Source organism: Podarcis melisellensis (genome assembly GCF_964234715.1).
Source record: "Podarcis melisellensis genome assembly, chromosome: 1".
NCBI classification, from domain to species: Eukaryota; Metazoa; Chordata; class Lepidosauria; order Squamata; family Lacertidae; genus Podarcis; species Podarcis melisellensis.
The window spans coordinates 108,465,688-108,485,158 of record NC_138528.1 but is presented as its reverse complement, the minus strand read 5'-3'; the positions used below and the strand labels follow the sequence as shown (position 1 = coordinate 108,485,158).

Genomic DNA, 19,471 nt, shown 5'->3' with positions numbered 1-19,471 from the left:
TTCCATCAACATGGGCAGCTGAGCAGACACAACACCTCAGCTCTGCTTCCCTTTTATACTTTGCATGCTATTTGCAGCTTCTGGGCTTGATGAGGCAGGTGACCCTCACCTGTTCCAAGCCCACTGCAGCTGAAGAATCACACACCTCCTCCCAGAGTTAGTGAGCCCCACCTGGCCAGCTACTGGGCCTTTGCCTGCCTGAGCCTCCTAGAACACCCCTCTCACTGCTCCCTATGCCTCAGAACCCATCGTGTTTGTGGAGACAGGGATCCCACTGGCTCTGGTGATGGGTCCTGCTGCTCTGGTTCCTGAACCCCTGGCCTACTTGGTGGCAAGTCAGTATGCCAAATGCCCAGTCCAGGGTCAATTCACATGTCCAACGTCCAAACTGAAGCACAGTCCTGCAGAGATCCTGGAGCACTCAAGCTGAGGTCTATCAACATGGACACAGCACCCCAGCTTGTTTCCCCTTTGTACTTCACATGCTGATTGCAGCATCTGAGCTTGACAAGGCAGATGACCTTCACTTGTTCCAAGCCTTCTCCAGCTGAGGAATCACACACTTCCTCCCAAAGATAGCAAGCTCCACCCTGGCCAGCTAGGGAGCCGGGCGATGGGCCTTTGCCTGCCTCAGCCTCCTGCAGTGCCCCTCTCACTGCTCCCTATGCCTCAGAGCCCACCATGTTGGTGGAGACAGGAGCCCCTCTGGTGATGGGTCCTGCTGCTCTGGTTCCTGCACATTGACCCCCATCCCCTTGTCATCCTCTATCACCTTGTGAGTACTGCCTTCTCCACCCCCTGCTTGCCCCGGTGTGTCCCAGTCCCTCACCCCTCACTGGGATCCTCTTCCACCTCCCTGTTGTCCTGTCAGTTCATGACACAGAGTCTGCTGTGGTTGTTAAACCACTCTGAGAAGTGAAGAACTGTAAGAGGAATAGGGCCCTCTTAACAACTCTCAGCACTCTTCCTCCTCCCCATCACCCTGCCTGACACTCTCTGATGTCCAGGAGACCCACTGCCAGTCAGTGCAGACACTACTGAGTTTGAGAGACTAATGGTCTGATTCAGTATAAGGCAGCTGTATCATGCCCTGGTGGGGGAAGTCAAAGCTGCACGCTCTTTAATATAAGTAAAATATGAAGCAATATGAACTGCAGCAGCCAAGCCCACACTTCTTTTGTAGCACAGGCAGCATTTTGTCTATTGCAATAATGTAGCCAAGATACACGCACTTGAACTTTCCAGGCTGTGTTTCAGAATCGGCAGGAATGCTGCGTAAGCCACTGTGTGCAGCAGTGAAGAATGATCCCGGAGATCCTGTTTGCAAAATCACAGCCTCGGGCAGAGTGAAATGCCAGCTTAACACCCTGAATGGAAGAAATGGGAACTGAAAACAAAATGAGATCATCAGGAATACCAGGGTTTCTTTTCGGGACCATAAAAAAGGGTGGATGATGTGCCTGACATTTCAGCCAAATGAGACTAGACATCTTTTTCATCTTTATAATTTTTAATGCCTACGAGTTGATAAACGTTTGCGCTGCCAAGGTTAAAGCATCACTGTTCCAAATATAGTGCACTGTTTCAGCACACGCTATGGTTTTTACAAAAACCCTCCAACAGTAAATCTACTTCTGCTTACTGCATGGTAACTGTGAAAAGGCCACTAGCGATTATTAGAGTCCTGTGCCAGCCATAATATTGCAAGCTAATGTTCTTTTCTTTTACAGGTGGAATTTCACAATGCTCATTGTTTTCACCTTTCCATGGATAGCTCAGTTGTTTAGAGCATGGTGCTGATGATGCCAAGGTTGCAGGTTCGATCCCCGTATGGGGTAGCTGCATATTCCTGCATTGCAGGGGGTTGGACTAGATGATCCTCAGGGTCCCTTCCAACCCTACAATTCTAAGATTCTAAGGAAACATTGCGAAGATGGAATAAAGTATTGTCTGAATGCAGCCCTAATGTTGGGGAAACTGAATAAACTGCTGCTACATTCCACCATATTTCTGGAAGTGCTTTTTATATTGGGAGAAAGCTCCAATAAAATGAAGCCCTGTTTTTTGCCCTGTAAGTAGAATTCTGCAGAACACCTGTTCTCTTCTTACTGGCATAATGTGGTTTGCATCACGTAAGTTGTTCTCTGGAGGTATGGTGAGCAGATGGTCCTGTTGTTTCAATGGGAGATGAACTAGTATATGGCCTTTGAGTCTCTCCGTGATCTTGCTATTTTAAAATGCTGTCAAGAAATAAAGAACCGGCAAGCTTCTGTGATGAAGTGACCAGCAGTGACCTCAATAGACCAACGGCCTGACTGCTGGAGTCAGTGTCAGGCAGCTTTCTACCTTGTTGCTATGTAACAAATCAACTGATTGGGCTCAAAGAATGATAGCAAAGCTAGGTCTCACTTTTTACATGCACCTCAAAAGGAATTTGCTTCTTAATTTTAATTTTCAAGATTTATTGCATATACATTCACAGCGTGAAAGTATGGGGTAGTAGCCAACAAAACAAAATGCAAGGAGTTTTGGCTGTGCAATGGAACATTCCCACCCTCTCCTCTCCCTGCACGTTCCATAAATTTGCTCCGGGGGTGTGGGGGGTTGAAGGAGCCTCTGGCACAGATTTAGGGGTCATGTGGGGATCACACAAGGAGAGGAAAGGGCAGGGAAGTCCCATTGTGCAGCTAAAAGCTCCTCGGGTTAGCAGAACTATTTTGTTGAGTACTACCTCTGGTTTATATTCATTATCCTTTCATAAATTTAAAACCGATTTTTTTTAAAGAAGAAAACTCCTCTACCAAACTGTGTCCCGAATACGAAACGAAACAAACACAACTATTAGTATGAAATACCATTTAGGTACTTTAATCCACCATCTTAAAAAATAGCCAGCACCAAGACAACCACCAGCCCCTCATAAAGCTAAGAAAGCTATAAGCAAAACCAGACAGCAATATCATTTTCCTAGTCCACATTAAAATCGTAGCCTAAAGGCAGTGAGGAAGGAATAATGTTTCAAAGCCCTCTTAAACATTTCCATGTGAAACAATATTTTATTATGTAGTTAGAGCATGAGTAAGTACCTAGTATTAATGATTAATTACTACATTGTCAAAGAGAGATCTGCCAAGTTTCCTTGAAGCACTTGGATTTGATTTGCCATATTGATTTAAGTATTCTACATAATTGGGCAGTGAATTGGCCTTTTAGGCCACATAACAGTCAAACCATATAAGGCTGCTTCACTTTACATCCATATGCGGACGTTTACGTGTTAAAAGCAAAACCGGCAAACACTGTGATAATGTGTCATTCACACAACATGTTCTTAAATAAGCCTATGAGTTTAGGATTCCTGGATAGGCCACTGCAGTTCATGGTCTCAGGTTACATGGATGATCATTTTCCCTGCCAAAACGGTGTGTTCCTAAGCAGTGTTTTCCTCCTGGGAGGCCAAGCTTCTAAATCAAGCACTAAACATGTCAACCTTCATAGATGAGAAAGAAAACCAACCACTTTGAGAACCCGCAAAGCCCATTTCCAAGCTTCAACCAAAGCATTGCCATATTTTTTATTAGTGGAGGGAAAAAACTGCATCACCATGGATGACACAATTGTACTTTTGCCTGCTTTATTTCAGGATTTACTTCTATATTTATTGATAGGGATAAGTAGTTTTCAAAATGTGGCCATAAAGATTTATATGCATGGCTTAGCAACTGATATCCATAAATCCCATCAGTTGCCAAGTAAACATCCTCAAACTGCTTCTTTCTGCTCCATTTCTTGGTATGGGACTAGAATGTAAAACTTAATTTATTGAACATATAGCTGGGAGTTCTCCCTTCATGTTTTCTTTTTTTAAAAAAAAGTTTTATGCAGCATGTTCCCCAGCCCTTCATTACACGTCCTTGCTTTTGAAAGCAAACGAGAGAGTTGTTAATAGAATATATGTCCATGGATAGCATTCAAAGATAGTGGGAGAGTTATTTATAGATCTTTGTTGTGTGACCAATAAAATGTGATAGATCTGTTTGATGCAAATGGTTGACTGCTTACAGTTCTCCACTCAGAAGCGATGCGCTGGGCTGAGAATATGAGGATTAGGGAGGAGCATTTTAAACAAGTCACAGGTGGCGCTGTGGGTTAAAGCCTCAGCGCCTAGGACTTGCTGATCGAAAGGTCGGCGGTTCGAATCCCTGCTGCGGGGTGCGCTCCCGCTGCTCGGTCCCAGCGCCTGCCAACCTAGCAGTTCGAAAGCACCTCCGGGTGCAAGTAGATAAATAGGGACCGCTTACCAGCGGGAAGGTAAACGGCGTTTCCGTGTGCAGCTCTGGCTCGCCAGAGCAGCGATGTCACACTGGCCATGTGACCCGGAAGTGTCTCCGGACAGCGCTGGCCCCTGGCCTCTTAAGTGAGATGGGCGCACAACCCCAGAGTCTGTCAAGACTGGCCCGTATGGGCAGGGGTACCTTTACCTTTACCTTTACCACATATGGTAGAGGCATTTCACATGCTCACTTGGCTGAGCACTGCCATTTTGTGAATGATGCTGGGAGCACACATGCTCCTTTTGTGAGATGCTTAAGGCCTTGTGCAAGTTGGACTTGTTTGTGTGTAGGAAGGGTTACATCATAGGAAGCTGCCTTCTACTGATTGGCCCATTTACCTCAGTGTTGTATACACTGACTGGCATAGGCGCCAGCTCTAGGGGCTGAGGCATTTTGGGGGCCCCAATATTTGTTTGTTTTTGTGGCCAGGCCCTCACTCAGTTCAGAGAACATTCGGCTCTGCCCCACAGCTCCTTGCAATGTCGTATGCGCAACGTCAGGACATCACACAACATCATGCATGTGACGTCCAGTCATTACATCAGGGCCCCTCAATCATCTTGAGAAGAAGGTGCCTCAGCTGACTGGTTTTCCAGGGTTTCAGACTGGAGTCTGTCTCTACCTATAGGTGCAGGTGGCACTGTGGTCTAAACCATTGAGCCTCTTGGGCTTGTGGTCGAATCCCTGCGACAGTCGGCGGTTCAAATCCCTGCAATGGGGTGAGCTCCCATTGCTCTGTCCCAGCTCCTGCCAACCTAGCAATTCAAAAGCATGCCAGTGCAAGTAGATAAATAGGTACCACTGTGGTGGGAAGGTAAATGGTGTTTCCGTGCACTCTGGTTTCCGTCACGGTGTTCCGTTGCACCAGAAGCAGCTTAGTCATGTTGGCCATATGACCCAGAAAGCTGTCTGTGGACAAACGCCGGCTCCCTTGGCCTGAAAGCGAGATGAGCGCCGCAACCCCGTAGTCGCCTTTAACTGGACTTAACTGTCATGGGGTCCTTTACCTTTTACCTATAGGTGCTGGGGATTGAACTTAGATTCTTCTGCTTCTAATACAAGAGTATTATCTCACTGAGCTATCTCCCTGAATTTCACTGAGTAAATGCGAAGAGAAAAAACCTCTAGATACCATAAACCAGATAATTCGGTATGTTCTTTGACTGCAGCTGAAGTGAAACCTTATTTTCTTCTTGTATACAGAGCAAGCTGCCTAGGGATGTAGTGTGACTCCATTTAGAGTTTTCCAGGAAAATTCTGGGTAGGCATCCGTAACAGATATTCTCCCGCAAAACAGGGGCCAAGTCATATAAGTGGTTTTCAGATGTTCTCCTTAGAAAACCTGATATTCCCAGATGGGAATATCAGCAATGGCAGATAAGCTTCCTGAAAAGATCGCTTATGCAGCATTAGCATATTCTCCTGCAGCCCCAGAGAAGCATTGGTCACTTTCCAGGATTCATTGGACACTTTCCAAGATGCCCTTAGAATGCATCCCAGACTCCTTTGCAGTTTGGAGGCAGAGCCCGCACAAGGCATTGCAAAGAGTAAATGCCACCACCCCTGCAAGTCAAGATACATAGTTCTCCAGGCTAGTCAAGTTATTTTTAATTTTTATTTTTATTGAAAAAATCACACAAGTGCCTTCCACTCAGTGTAAAAATACAACTAAAATAAATTAAAACACCTAATAATTTGCTGCCCCTTCAAGAGATCCAAAATCAGCTGCCTGAGGTGGATGTCTCACTTTGCCTAACAGTAGGGCCGGCCCTCTGTGATGGAATCCATGAAGATGTTCAAGTCTTCCTCAGCAGATGAGAGTGAAAAGAATTAATTCCCTAAGGGTAGCAAGTTTGAGAACCACTGGACTAGATGACCCAGGAAGTCCTTCTTTCAACCTTAATTTTTTTTAAAAAAATATTATTACTTAATGTAATAAATGCTTTCAACAAACATTACAGGAGAAGAGTTCCTGCTTGTTTCAACTCTCATAGTGGAGGCATAACCTTTTGCATTAAACATCTGTTCCTTCCATTTACTCTTTGGCAGGAGTTCAAATATCTTCGGCAGAGGGCTCAGCTTAATGAACATATACAGGGATTATTTAAATGATGGGTTTTAATTAGCTCTTTGAATGGGTTCTTAAAAGAGCAAGCACAAAAATCACTCTCTCAGCTGGGATGCTTTAACATATTTTAAGAGAAACATGGCATAATTGCTGCCCTGTAAGGCAACCCTTTGCTGAATATAAATCTTGACGTGGCCACGAGTTCAAGTCATCAAAGCAGTTGTTTGATTTAAGAATGTGCTTTCAAGATGGGCGCCTTTAGTTTTGCAAAAGGACATGCTTCTTCGCTCGACAACCAAGCAGGTATTCTCCTCAGCAAACAAGTGGGTCTTCTTGGATGATCTGCTTTCCTGCAACTTGTGCGAATGTGCGCACTACATCAGAGCAGAGAAGGGTCATCGGGTCCAGTAATTGTAAGCAACCTGCTATGATTTTTACCTAGCACCCATGAATTTGTCTGGTGGGCTGCTTCTGTGAGGCAGTTTATTGTGGATTCAGTGCTGCTTCTGCATGCATGTTTGGCCACACAGCATCCTCCTCATCAAAATATCACCGCGTGCTGTTTTCCCTTTTCATCTGATCTACACCCTTTCTGTGGAAGATCTGACAAGTTTTTAAAATAGAAGAAGGTAAAAAACGTATTAAATGGCATTTTGATTAGGGCGGTGTTGTCACTGCATAAGCTTTCGTGAACTTGAAACACCGAGTTTACAACAAACTGTTGTGTGGAACAGACTTGTTAAAAAAATCACCACCTCTCATGGCAATAATGAGGTCCATTACATAATTATGTGTTACATGAAGAAGCTTTGCTTTGTACTGAATCTGCCAACAACCAATATCACTGGCACCAGACTAGTATCTTGAGAGAGAGAGATCCCCCCCCCATACTCACACTCTCTCCACTATTCATAATGTTATAAATCTCTGTCATGTGGTCCTCTTAGCTGCCTTTTCAAAGTCAAAATCCCTTTCATGACCTTTTCAATGACTCCAAGATCTGAGGGTTACTGGAAGTTTGCACCTCATTTATAAATTTATATACCTCACACCTCTCCAGATAGACAGATAAAGAGATAATATGTGCATCTCCTTATGTTTTAATGTCATCTCCTAAATCTCTTGTGCAGTAGCAGAACAGAGAGCTAATATATGCTTATTTTGATGCTTGAAATGTCATAATACGTTTTAAAATGTTGCTAGTAGAAAACAATAACAAAACTGTATAATTTGCCAGCCCAACTGTTGCCAGCTCTCACTCGACTTTATTTTTAACCATAATGTGCTGCTTTTGTAGATATGTTTTTTTAAAAAATAATAAAAAATAAACAATAGTAACAACAACATTTAATCTGCCAGATATTTTCTGCTCCAGATCAACATAATCCAAAGCATATTTCATAGATAATGATGATGATGATGATGATGATGATGATGATTAGGTCTTTATCCAGTGCTGCTGTCCATTAGCACAGCAGACCTCCCCTTGTGCAAGTCCCTCATACAACCGCAGAATCTGCTCCAGAGAGATGGACTATTGGGAGCAGATTTTGAGGATGCACAAGCAGAGCAGAGCAACCAGCGACCAGCAGAAGGGAAAGAAACTGCAATTTGGAAAATGGTGTGGCATTTGATGAAAAAAAAACCAAGGTAAAAGAATGTTTTAATTAACAAGTATGCCCTGTGACGTTTTAGAATGACATATCTAGCATTGTTCTAATTGGGGGAAATAACATTAAACAGATCAAGTGTAGTTCCAGCCTAATTGTTATCTCATCTGACTGGCATGTTGGCAGGAAGTGGAGACTCATCCTAGGCTGCCATACAATTCAGTTGTAGGAATTACTGAAATGAGGCTTGGATAACCCAATATAAGTACCAGTGCTACAACTGTTATAAAATACCTTTCCCAACCTTCTCAGGGCCCTAATTTATGTTGTTGTTATTCTTCATAATTATTATTATTTTTTAGAAAAGGGTTTTAAAACCTTGTTTTTATCCAACCCTTATTTTGTTGCTTTCAAGACTTCATGATATTTCTATCCTGTACAGTGGTACCTTGAGTTACATACGCTTCAGGTTACAGACTCCACTAACCCAGAAATAGTACCTCAGGTTAAGAACTTTGCTTCAGGATAAGAACAGAAATCGTGTGGCGGCAGTGGGAGGCCCCATTAGCTAAAGTGGTGCTTCAGGTTAAGAACAATTTCAGGTTAAGAACGGACCTCCGGAACAAATTAAGTACATAACCAGAGGTACCACTGCATAGCAGAAGGAGAAACAGAGCTGATCAAAGCAGTGTGAGTGTATATTTAGGCCACCGGTTATTGATGCACTCATACCCACAAATGAAATTAAGCTCCTGTGCCAACCCTGAAACTTTTATACCCAGCATTCAAGCTCAGTGTGAGATTTCCAAATGACATGGCCCTTCAGCAAAATCCCAACATGTTCGCATTAGCGAAGATGATTTAGTTAAATGCAACCTTACTGCAATTGGCAGTCTCTTGGACAACCAATCCAGATCCACAACAATGTGCATTTCATTTTAAAGGAAGATAAAAAAACACACACACTGAGGTAAATTTTCCTAGTAACAGACTTCCAAGGCTTAATTCGAAAGGCTGAGCTCTGGGAATTTTCAGTGCTAGAGCTTAGTCCTGAAAGAAGGAAAGGCGTGATGAAAACGAAAGCTTCTGAACATGTGCAGAGTTTTATTCCGCTCTCAGTAGTGTAACCAGTGTCTTTCCCTACAGATCTGATTTCAGGGTTCCGGAATCAAAGGGCATAGCATTTTAAGCCTTCTGAGCTTTCCAGAAATTAATTGCCAGTTGTTTTCCTGCTCCTCAAGGACACTGTTTAATGCTGTAAGCCGTATCTGAGAAGACTGATGTGTTCCTGCTGCTTCTTACTTCTAATCATTCTGACTCAGTGATTCACTTTAAAAAGCTCCTCTCTTTTAAGAGATTTGAACAATCTTTTCAAAAACTTGCATCCATGAGATTCTTTCTGGGTTCAATTATGACCCTCATTTCTCCAATAAGATAATGTAACAGGATAAAAGGGTAATTTTAATGAAAAGAGCCGTGGAGATGACCCTGATAGACTTCCCAGTCCTCAGACAATCAAAGACATCAAAGAAGCATTTCAGTTAAACGCGTTGTAAATTTAAACCAAGAAATCCGGTAGGGAAAAATGGAACCCCACATCGCCATCTGGTGTCACAGTGTTATATTGCATATACAACACATATAAATCGTTTTTTCTTTACTAATCTAGCTGAGTCCATCTGCAGAAATGACCGACTTTCCACTTTAAAGGGAAGCAAAACTGAATCCTGATGTTCTTGTTCTATTGGGAGGAGGAGGAAGAATTCAAGTTATTGATTACTGGAAACCCAGCTCCTTGTGGCGTTCATACTGCTTGCATTTTATTACCAAATTAGCACTGTGCAATCTGAAGTGCAGTTATTCTTCTTATGCTCTCCTTATGCTCCTTCTGATCAGTGGTGGTAAGTGCCCAGTGGCACTGGGTGGGTAGAAGGCAGGGAGACCAACAGCTGCTGGAGCCAATGACGGGTGGAATCAGAGCTTGCTAATTTCTGGTTTTGTGGGGAAGAAGCAGTCAGCCAAGGCCATACGTAAGTAGGCAGGTTCACCTTAGCATGACAGACATGTGATGCTGGCACCATGTGCCACAGTGTTCACCTCCAGGTAGATGACATGTGAAGAACTTGGGAGCATCTGGGAATCTTTCAGCAAGGTGGCATGTGAAAGACCAATGCACAGATGCACTGTTGACCCACAACTGGGGTGCTTTTGCACATGGTTTCAACTGCAAGAAGACCTTGAGCTGCAGCTTCTATTCTTGGGAGGTGACCAGCCACATAGATAAGCAAGAAGAGCAGCAAGAATGCCTTGTCAGTTTGCATTTTTTTTAGTACAGAAAGTATTGATATGATGTGTAGAGATATTTCCTATTCTATTTAGTTCAAGAGGGTTCTGGAAGCTTCTCTGTGTGAAAGAAACAAGCAGATGTTTGGTTATTCCTTCAGAGAAGCTGAGTACAGCTGGTTTAAATTGGTTCTGTTATCTCTTCCCAGTGCTTTCTTCGGGGGGGGGGGAGGGGTACACAAACCCCTAAACATTTTGTGAATCAAAGTTTGGCCTCATTGAGGGCCAGTATTTCAAGATGAGAGTACCCATAAACATTTTTTAAAATTTATTTTTAAAGCACTGTCTCTTCCTTCAAGGTCATGCTGACTATAATAATAGCCCAGAAGGAGCCTGGGTTTCACTTTCTTTCTCTCTTTCCTTCTGGTGTGGTGTTCTGTATATAGTGTTAAGGTTTAGTCTTATTATAAGTTACGGTATATTATAAGTTATTGTAAGGTAAGTCTGCTGCAACTGGGTTTCTTATGGACAGAGCCAATGCTGAATGTGTTGGATTTGTGAGCATTGTGCTCATTTGCCTTCAGAAGCAGTAAAGCTCTGCTGGATGAAATACAATTGCCTCTGGTCCATTTTTGGGGGGAATCTTGCAATGTGTTTAGGTTTTAACTCTGCTAACTATATGCTAGAATCTGCTCTGGATCAATATTGAGTAGAATTGCATGACATGCCTCTGATCACATTCCCCCCCCCAAAAAAAAAGTTGTTTTTATTAAAGGATTTTCATAGTTAACATAGCAAGGGGATGGTATCCACAATATACAAAATACTACTGCAAGACCTTGCAAAATCTCTCATCGCAATCAAAGACCAATGGGAGCATGATATACCGTATTTACTCAAGTCTATTGTGCCACCAAATCTAATGTGCTCCTCAATTTTCAGAACCTTGAAACCAAAAAAGTATTTGCTGATGAATGTAAATGTGCCATCAAATCTAATTTTTGCAATGCAATTTGCCCCCCAAAAAGGGGGCATTAGATTTGAGTACATATGAAATAAACCCTAACCGATGGTCTAAACTGTGGTCTAAACCACCCTTTAAGTCCATCTCAACCGAAAGAAGGGAACTCAGTTTGAAATTAATTTATAGACAGTACCTAATACCTTGGAAGCTGATGCTGATGCACCCAGAAACCTCTGATTGCATTTATAAACCCAACCCAAATGCTATATTTGTAAAATAAATAAATAAATGTTAGCATTAGCCATGAATTAGAAGTTATTTGTGGATGGGAAGGACTGTTTTTTAAATCTGCAAAAGTAGTTGAACAAAAACCTTTTCTAATAGAGTAGCCTTTATTATTAAACTCTTATCTGTAATTATGTTCCCACTAATTAAAACTTTTACAGCTTTGGTTCCCTATCATGCACCCAACTTACTTGCCATCAATATTTTTAACTATGAACCGTCAGAACCTACCACTCTTTTCTCATTTGGCCTTATATAAAAGAGTATTGATTGCTCCCTTCCCAGTACTCTGTGCAATTAAATACATTAATAGGAAAGTAACATATAATAATGTGAAGAAAATTAGGTCTTGCTTCAGCGGCAAAATGCACTTGTGACACCACAAAGATTCTTCAGACTGCAGAGTGACGAAGCTCTTTTCACAAATAAACGACAATATGTGCGCAGTCCAACACATTTGGAGCTGATCAATGACATGTTGTTTATATTTCCATGACAATTCACTGTTCAGCAAAATACTGTAATCTAAAATGAACAGTTTACTGCTCTGTTTGAATGTCAGCTTATATTTAATTGGCCATCATTTCACTCTTATTGAAACGTCCAAACATGCCAACCACTTTCCTCCTTTCCTTTTTTCAGCGAGATAGGAAGCCATTATTTCTGGGTCTTATTACGTGGGAGCATATCCAAAGCTGAACGACACCAGACACATCAATCTAATCCTTTCTTTCCCCCTCCTCCTCCTCTGAACTTGCCTTGTGCAGAATCGGACCACTGGTCCAACTAACCCAACTTAATCTTCCCTTACTGGCAGCAGCTCCTAAAGATCTAATGCAGAGGGCTTCCCAAGTTCTGCTGTCTAAGATCCCTCGTATAATTTATGTGCTCTGCCGCTGAAGAACAGGCTTTCTGCAACTGGACATCCATTTGCAATGACCTTCCACTTCATATCAGAGAGAGAATAGCCACGGTGCAATCCAGGCTGGTACAGACAGGTGTGGTTGACGGCTTCCTCATGCAAGTTACCAAGAGGAGGGAGGGGCAAGGCTGAAGGGAGCTCAGCATGGGCATGTCAGAGGCAATATGACACTCCTGTGATTGGAGAGTGTTGGATGGGTTGGTGGCATTCTAGGCTAGCCTTGCAGTTCTCATTAAGCAAAGTTCTTATAAGGCAGTGTATTTCTTTATTGCCAACAAAGGTCCGTATAGTTAAAGCTATGGTTTTCCCAGTAGTGATGTATGGAAGTGAGAGCTGGACCATAAAGAAGGCTGATCGCCGAAGAATTGATGCTTTTGAATTATGGTGCTGGAGGAGACTCTTGAGAGTCCCATGGACTGCAAGAAGATCAAACCTATCCATTCTGAAGGAAATCAGCCCTGAGTGCTCACTGGAAGGACAGATCCTGAAGCTGAGACTCTAATACTTTGGCCACCTCATGAGAAGAGAAGACTCCGTGGAAAAGACCCTGATGTTGGGAAAGATGGAGGGCAGAAGGAGAAGGGGACGACAGAGGACGAGGTGGTTGGATACTGTTCTTGAAGATACCAGCATGAGTTTGACCAAACTGTGGAAGGCAGTGGAAGACAGGAGTGCCTGGTGTGCTCTGGTCCATGGGGTCCCGAAGAGTCGGACACAACTAAACAACTAAACAACAACAACAACAACATTTCTTTATTAAATTTGCATCCCACCCTTTCCTTCGAAAGGGCAGCAATTCGGTGATATAACAACGAAACATCTTGAAAAGAATTGCAATTCTGGCCAGGAAAGATCTCAACTTCAAAGTCTTGTTGGAAGGGGAAGGTCTTCAGCAGGTGCTGCAAAGACAAAAGATCATACCTGTCTAACATTTAAGGAGAGGGACTTCCAAAGGGTAGGTGCCACAAACACTAAAGGCCTACTTCCTGTATTGTGTGGAATGCCTCATGTGGTAAAATGGAGCCTGCAGGAGGTGTTCATCTGCAGTGATTGATTGAGTATATAAGGAATGAGAAAGTTTGAAGACTGGCTGGCTTCTGAAAGTTTGTTTTGACTCACAAATTGGCACAAATCACTACAAATCATTTCAGGTCAACCTGATCCACCTGCTTATTAGCAATTTGTAGCTGATTCAATTTGATCAGGACAGGGCAGAAACTGGCCTCAATCAGCACTGTTTGGTTCAGAATTTGGCCGAATTTGGCTGAATGCAATTGATGGCTCCTGCTTCAGGAAAGCATTCCACAGCAGAGGGGCAAATTTAGGAGTTGTTCACTTTTCCTGCCCTCCTGTCATGCCGCCTGCAACTGATGTCAGAATGATGTAAATCCAAAGACCCGTGAGTGACCCGTCACACTGGATGTGAGTGTGATACAAAACGAAGCAGACAGAAAGTCAACCTGTTTAAATATATATACTGGGTATCAAATTTCTGAGAAATGCTAATGGGTGGCTTTCAAAAATTGTTTATGGTCATGGTGTTCTAACCAAAGCTCAAGCTCTTGAGTTGAAGTTAGAGAATGTTGACAAGTCTAAATGATTTCAGCAGACATTAAAGTGCTTTAAAGATGAATGACTTAATTTGCTGGGACAAGGCAGTTCAGTTAATAGCAATTGTGTGTGTTTCTCCCCCCTCTGTTTCTCTTTTTTTTCCTTTTCACCTTTGCTGTTCAAGTTTGAATAGGCAGCTCAGAGGTTATAAGGTTGTAAAGGCTATTACCAATGGAAGCCTTCCTGCTGTTGTGAAAATATTCAAAGGGGAGAATGTTAACACCATTAACTTACTAATAAACAGTGTTTATTTTTATATGTCATGGCATTATAAGTTGAAAATGGGGGTGAGGCAGGGGTTAAGCGGCATTTTGTTGGGCACTTAATGTGTACTTCAGTAGCTTTTGCCACAAAAGTAGCACAAAGCTCTTAAGGAGTACAGGATTCAGCCCTGACACATCTCCATGCACGAAGCCGACACACACGCCTAGATTATGTACTGAAAATTCAAACATGAACCACCATCTCCCTGAACTTTGTTCCTTAGGCTGTTCTCATTAGTTTTCACACAGGGATGGTGACAAATTAATTCAGTTCATACTCAAAAGCAATCTACCTAACTTGCACAAGAACTGAAATACAACCTTCCTCTGAAATTCACAAATTCTCTGAATTTTGCAGTGGAGTTCCCCAGCCGAATCATAGGCGCAATGATGCATATACTAGGGTCCATTCTGCATAAACACATTTGCCTTGGTAAAAGTAAAACAAACAAACAAAAATCATAGGGAAAATGCTTTGCAAAGATATGTACATGAAGCAAACAATGTGCATGTTAGAAAATTGCACCGAAATGCTGGTGAATATTCATGAGGACTTATTTTTAAGAAAGGTCAAACTGATGTATGAATGTGAAGGGCTGAACTGAAGATATGAAAAATATAGACCTGAGGAAAATGTAAATTATCTTCGCCCATCCCTATCCCCACTACAGACTAAAGTCTAGCTGAAGGGAAGGGAGGGCAAGGGACCATGAGGGGATTCATGCTTTTAGCGTTCAGGGGGAGGGAGTTATTTTAGGATGACTGCGTTGAAGAAACAATTCAAAACACTGCCATGTGGGCAAAGGAGCCCACCGAGACTCCTTTGCAGAGCTGCCACCTTTCTGGCTTGAGCTGATGTGGAAGCCACCTGACATTAAGATCCACATGGAGGGAGGCCTTGCCAGTATCTTCAACAATATGTATTGGGCCACCCCTGCCACCAGGCACCTAGCAGGTTTGCTGCTGTATGCTTTCAAAGCCCAAGATATGTTGAAGGGAGGTGGGTGGGATCTCATAATTCTGCACTTCAAAGGACTTGCAAACCAGGCGTCCTGCCTATCCCTTTCACATTGTTCTCAGCCATTCAGCTCTTGTGCCTCCTATACTCTTCCTCAGAAACTCACCCTTTGCCTCCTTCTTCCCAGATGGGATCTATGTGGGAAGCTGCTTTCTACAACAAGTGGAGAAGGTTGTGGGGGCCTGGGGAGGAATAGTACATGCAATGGCTTCATCCCACTCCTCCTCCTGCCTAAAAGGGCAAATGGAACGCCCTGTGGAACACCCTCCCATCAGATCTCAAGGAAATAAACAACTATCTGACTTTTAGAAGACATCCAAAAGCAGCCCTGTTTAGGGAAGTTTTTAATGTCTGATATTTTATTGTATTTTAAATATTGTGTTGGAAGCTGCCCAAAGTGGCTGGGGAAACCCAGTCAGATGGTTGGGGTATAATAATAATAATAATAATAATAATAATAATAATATGTGCAGCTGTTATTTTAAGGCCACCAGAGGACCTCCAGCAAAAAAGACTCAAGTCACTGACTTGGAAACTAGGAGGAAGGTTGAAAGGTTGATTATTGGGTTAATTGTACTCCACAGAACAAGCACAGTTGTTTTGCAGAGTGGTCATGGTCAAGAATGATGGGAGCTGTAGTGGTGCAGGTTTGTCATGTGTTGTAGCTCCATGCTTGCTGAATTTCCTGCACCTCAAAGCAGGGAGAGAAGGACAGTGACCCCAGTTTTTTAAAAAATCCTTGGACCAAACTACTGCAAAAAAATAGCTGCAGGCCCTTATAAAATCGTTGACAGGTCAATGTGTGCTTTAAACTGCTGAATAGCCTCCATCAAGGTTTAAATCTGTCTTTATCAGCACCTGTTACTCAGCATATCAAATCTTTAATGCCAGGGAAAGAACTTCAATTGCATAGATCCCCCACACATTTTACTGTTCACATAAAGAAAAGGCATTTCCAGCATTTCCCCCTCCCTTCATAAGCAACCAGCACACGAAATACCACAGAGCGCTTTGTATTACTTTGAATCCTGCTTTCTGTGCCAGCATAGCGGCGTTCATCTAGGAGGCTGGACTGCACACATAAAACGCCACTTCAGAGCCTTCCTCTGGCCTAATAAAGTTAAGTGGCTCCATCAGCTAATGGGAGACTGTTGAGAGGGAACAGTCCAGCAAAGCTGAAAAGGGAAGGAATTGTACACCGAGGTGATTTGTTCAGAAGACATAGTGGCTGTCTTTTTTCACAGCATCTTTTTTTTAAAAAAAAAACCACATGCCTTAGTGAGTGGCTTGTCACCCACATAACCCTTTATATTATGGAATGAATTGGTCCAAGTAGGGAGACAGGCATGTGAGGAGCATTCTATTGGAAATGGCTAAGAGATTTGGTACAATTGGGCATTTTACAAAGTCCGTCAAATGGAAATCAATCCATAAAATTATATTCTATACCCAGAAGGAGATGTGACTGAAGCATACTAAAAAGGCAAAAGAAATGGTGGAGTAAATGAAAGGAGGGCAGCCTGACCTACATCACAGGATTGCGTGGCAAGTCCCCTCCCCCATGTGAAATGAAGACACTGGACACATTATTTAAGGTTAATGGGCATAAAAAGGCCACAACTTTATTGATTACAGAATTGAAAGGTATTGGCCTTAGGCATTGGCTCCTATCGACTACCCGGCATGGAGACCGGGAAGGGTTGTCCACAAGCCGTGGGAGTCCTGTTGAAGTACGCCAACTAAGATCCCACGGGTGTCACCGCTCGGGGGCGTGCCGGAGGCCCTTACCTCCCTAGGTTTCGGACAAGGCAACGCCCCCCGGAGTCCTCTACCGGACTACCCTTTTCATTGGGGGAAGGTGATGGCGCTTCCTTCCCCCATTCATTTGCATAACAATTAACCCCTGCCAATGCCTAACCGCCAATACCGCGAAAGTTGTGACGTTTGCTACGAGGTAGGCGAAAAAACCAAAAGGCTAGAAGTGTGCCAAATTGGAAAAATTCCTACCAGGCCCCTTGCAGCGACCAACCGGAGTCCATAGCAAGGTCATAGCTAGCTAAGCCTAAAGGGTGGGTGGGATGGGAAAACCGCTCAGCTGGAAAGGGGAAAGAGGGCAGTCCCTGGGCGTGCCTGGCCTTAAATAGGCTAGGCCCCGCCTCCCCAGCCAGCCGATTGGTGGGCAGGGTCGAAGGCACGCCCGGGGATTCCCTGTTCTTGCGGGGGCAAAAGGCCAGCCCCCGCGTGTGTGGGAGGGGGTAGCCCACAACCCCCTCTCCTCCCAAGCTCAGAAATGGCTTTGTGGTGAGGATAAAGTTGGGGGTGGGGAGGGAACCATGTATGCCACTTTGAATTTGTTTGAGGAAAGGTGGGGGTATGAATGTAATGATGAAACATGTATGCATTGCAATTAATTCAGAGAGAAAACTTTTCATATCTTTACATCCGCAGTGAACCTGTTCATGGCAAGGAGCCAGAAGCTGCAGAATAAAAATCCAGGTTGGTTTCCACCCCATAAAACTTTAATTCTAGCCCCTAGCTGATGGAGATATAACTATTTGTTTCTTCACCAGTGATTGTTCCCACACCTGAATAGCCTGGTAGATAGCATTTATGTGATGCTGTCACAAGGCATCTGCTTTCACAGCAATGTATTGCGTTAATCTACCTTGCGAAAACAAACTCCTGACTCTCTCCGTTCGCTGATGTACATTCAACATGTGCTCTTACATCAATACGGTCTACTTTTTAAAAAACCCTACATAAACACTTCTAAAGCTCCCCCCCCTTTCAAGGCTGAAAGACAGTTGAATGTTGTCTGTCCATGCAGTGATGTTCACCTTTCTGGCAAATGAGGAATTGATGTGAATGCATGAAAAAGCACCAGTGGCGTGATCTTTGCCTCTTCAAGTTTCATAGCAATATATGTAGTAGTGCTAGATCTAAAGAAGCTTCCCCCAGCTTTCAGATATTTGGGATTACAACTCCAGTCATCTCCAGCCACACTGCCTTGGGCTGATGAGAGTTGTAGTCTAAAATAATAATTGGTGGCAGCAGCAGCATTTTGTGATGGGGGCCATCATTCTGAAGCCAACTTGTTCACAGTTACACTGAGCAACATTGGTCATGTCAGAATGACTGACAGTGGCTTGGATCCAAAGAACTACGAGCAGAAGGAGAATGTGTACAAGTGCTGTTCCTTGAGCAATCGCTAGCATAAGATGTCTCCCTGTGCAGCACCATAGTGTATTGAGGGTTGTGGCATGGCATGCTTAGACGTATTGGTACTTCCCTCATCACACATCTGGTTTGCACATCTGGTGATGACATATAGCAGGATGTACACACCCCCCCAAAATGCTATAGCCGCCAGAGTGTGGAATGAAGACAAGATGAAAACTGTCTTGTTATAGCATATGTCCAACCAACAAGAAGACCCACAAATGTATGACTACTTGCAATATGTTTCATCATACAAACAAATGAGAACAGGGCAGTGAACAACAGCAGATGATGAAACAACTGGCTATAGATCAATTTCAACACGTAAGTCTTTTTCAAATATGTCCCAGTTAGTCCTAAGGCCTTGGGAAAGAAAGAAAACAATTGTCTTTGAGGAATGCAGTCAAATGTTTCCTAGTTTATTATCATCTAGCTGCTCTGTATTTTATTATTGATTATTCTGTTTTCATGTGCTTGTTCATTGAAGTATACTGTTCAACCTGTGGGTCTTATTGTTGGTTGTGAATGTTACATAGGGACCTTGATTTCATATCATAATTTCATATCCTTTGTATAAGGCATGCAGAAGAGACAGATCAAAACAGAGGACTCAATCCCATGGCTTCCCATTTTCAGACGCAAGTCTTACTGAAGATAATGCACTCAAATAAGCCAAACCACCTTAGCTTTTAAAGTCATTCCGTCCAATTGTAAATCTATATGTTGCGATGCAGGGTTGCCAGGAAAACCTAATGGATGTCTTTTGACATCAATAAAGTCCTATAAATAGATCAAATGAAACTATGAATCAAAGAGTAAACAGAAAGTCTCGTGACATCAGGCTTGCTTCACTGAATATTAGCACTATAGCAACAAGGTTTTCCTAGGAGTCTT

The 19,471-nt window shown here is 43.1% G+C and overlaps 1 long non-coding RNA gene across 1 annotated transcript; it reads right to left on the bottom strand.

The window, feature by feature from the left end:
- Positions 1-13,202: 13,202 nt before the first annotated feature.
- On the bottom strand, positions 13,203-16,893 carry LOC309376897. The gene is made up of 2 exons (XR_014171326.1): positions 16,379-16,893; positions 13,203-13,365 (listed from the first exon to the last, which is right to left on the bottom strand). It is a non-coding gene; the product is annotated as an uncharacterized lncRNA (long non-coding RNA).
- Positions 16,894-19,471: the final 2,578 nt, after the last annotated feature.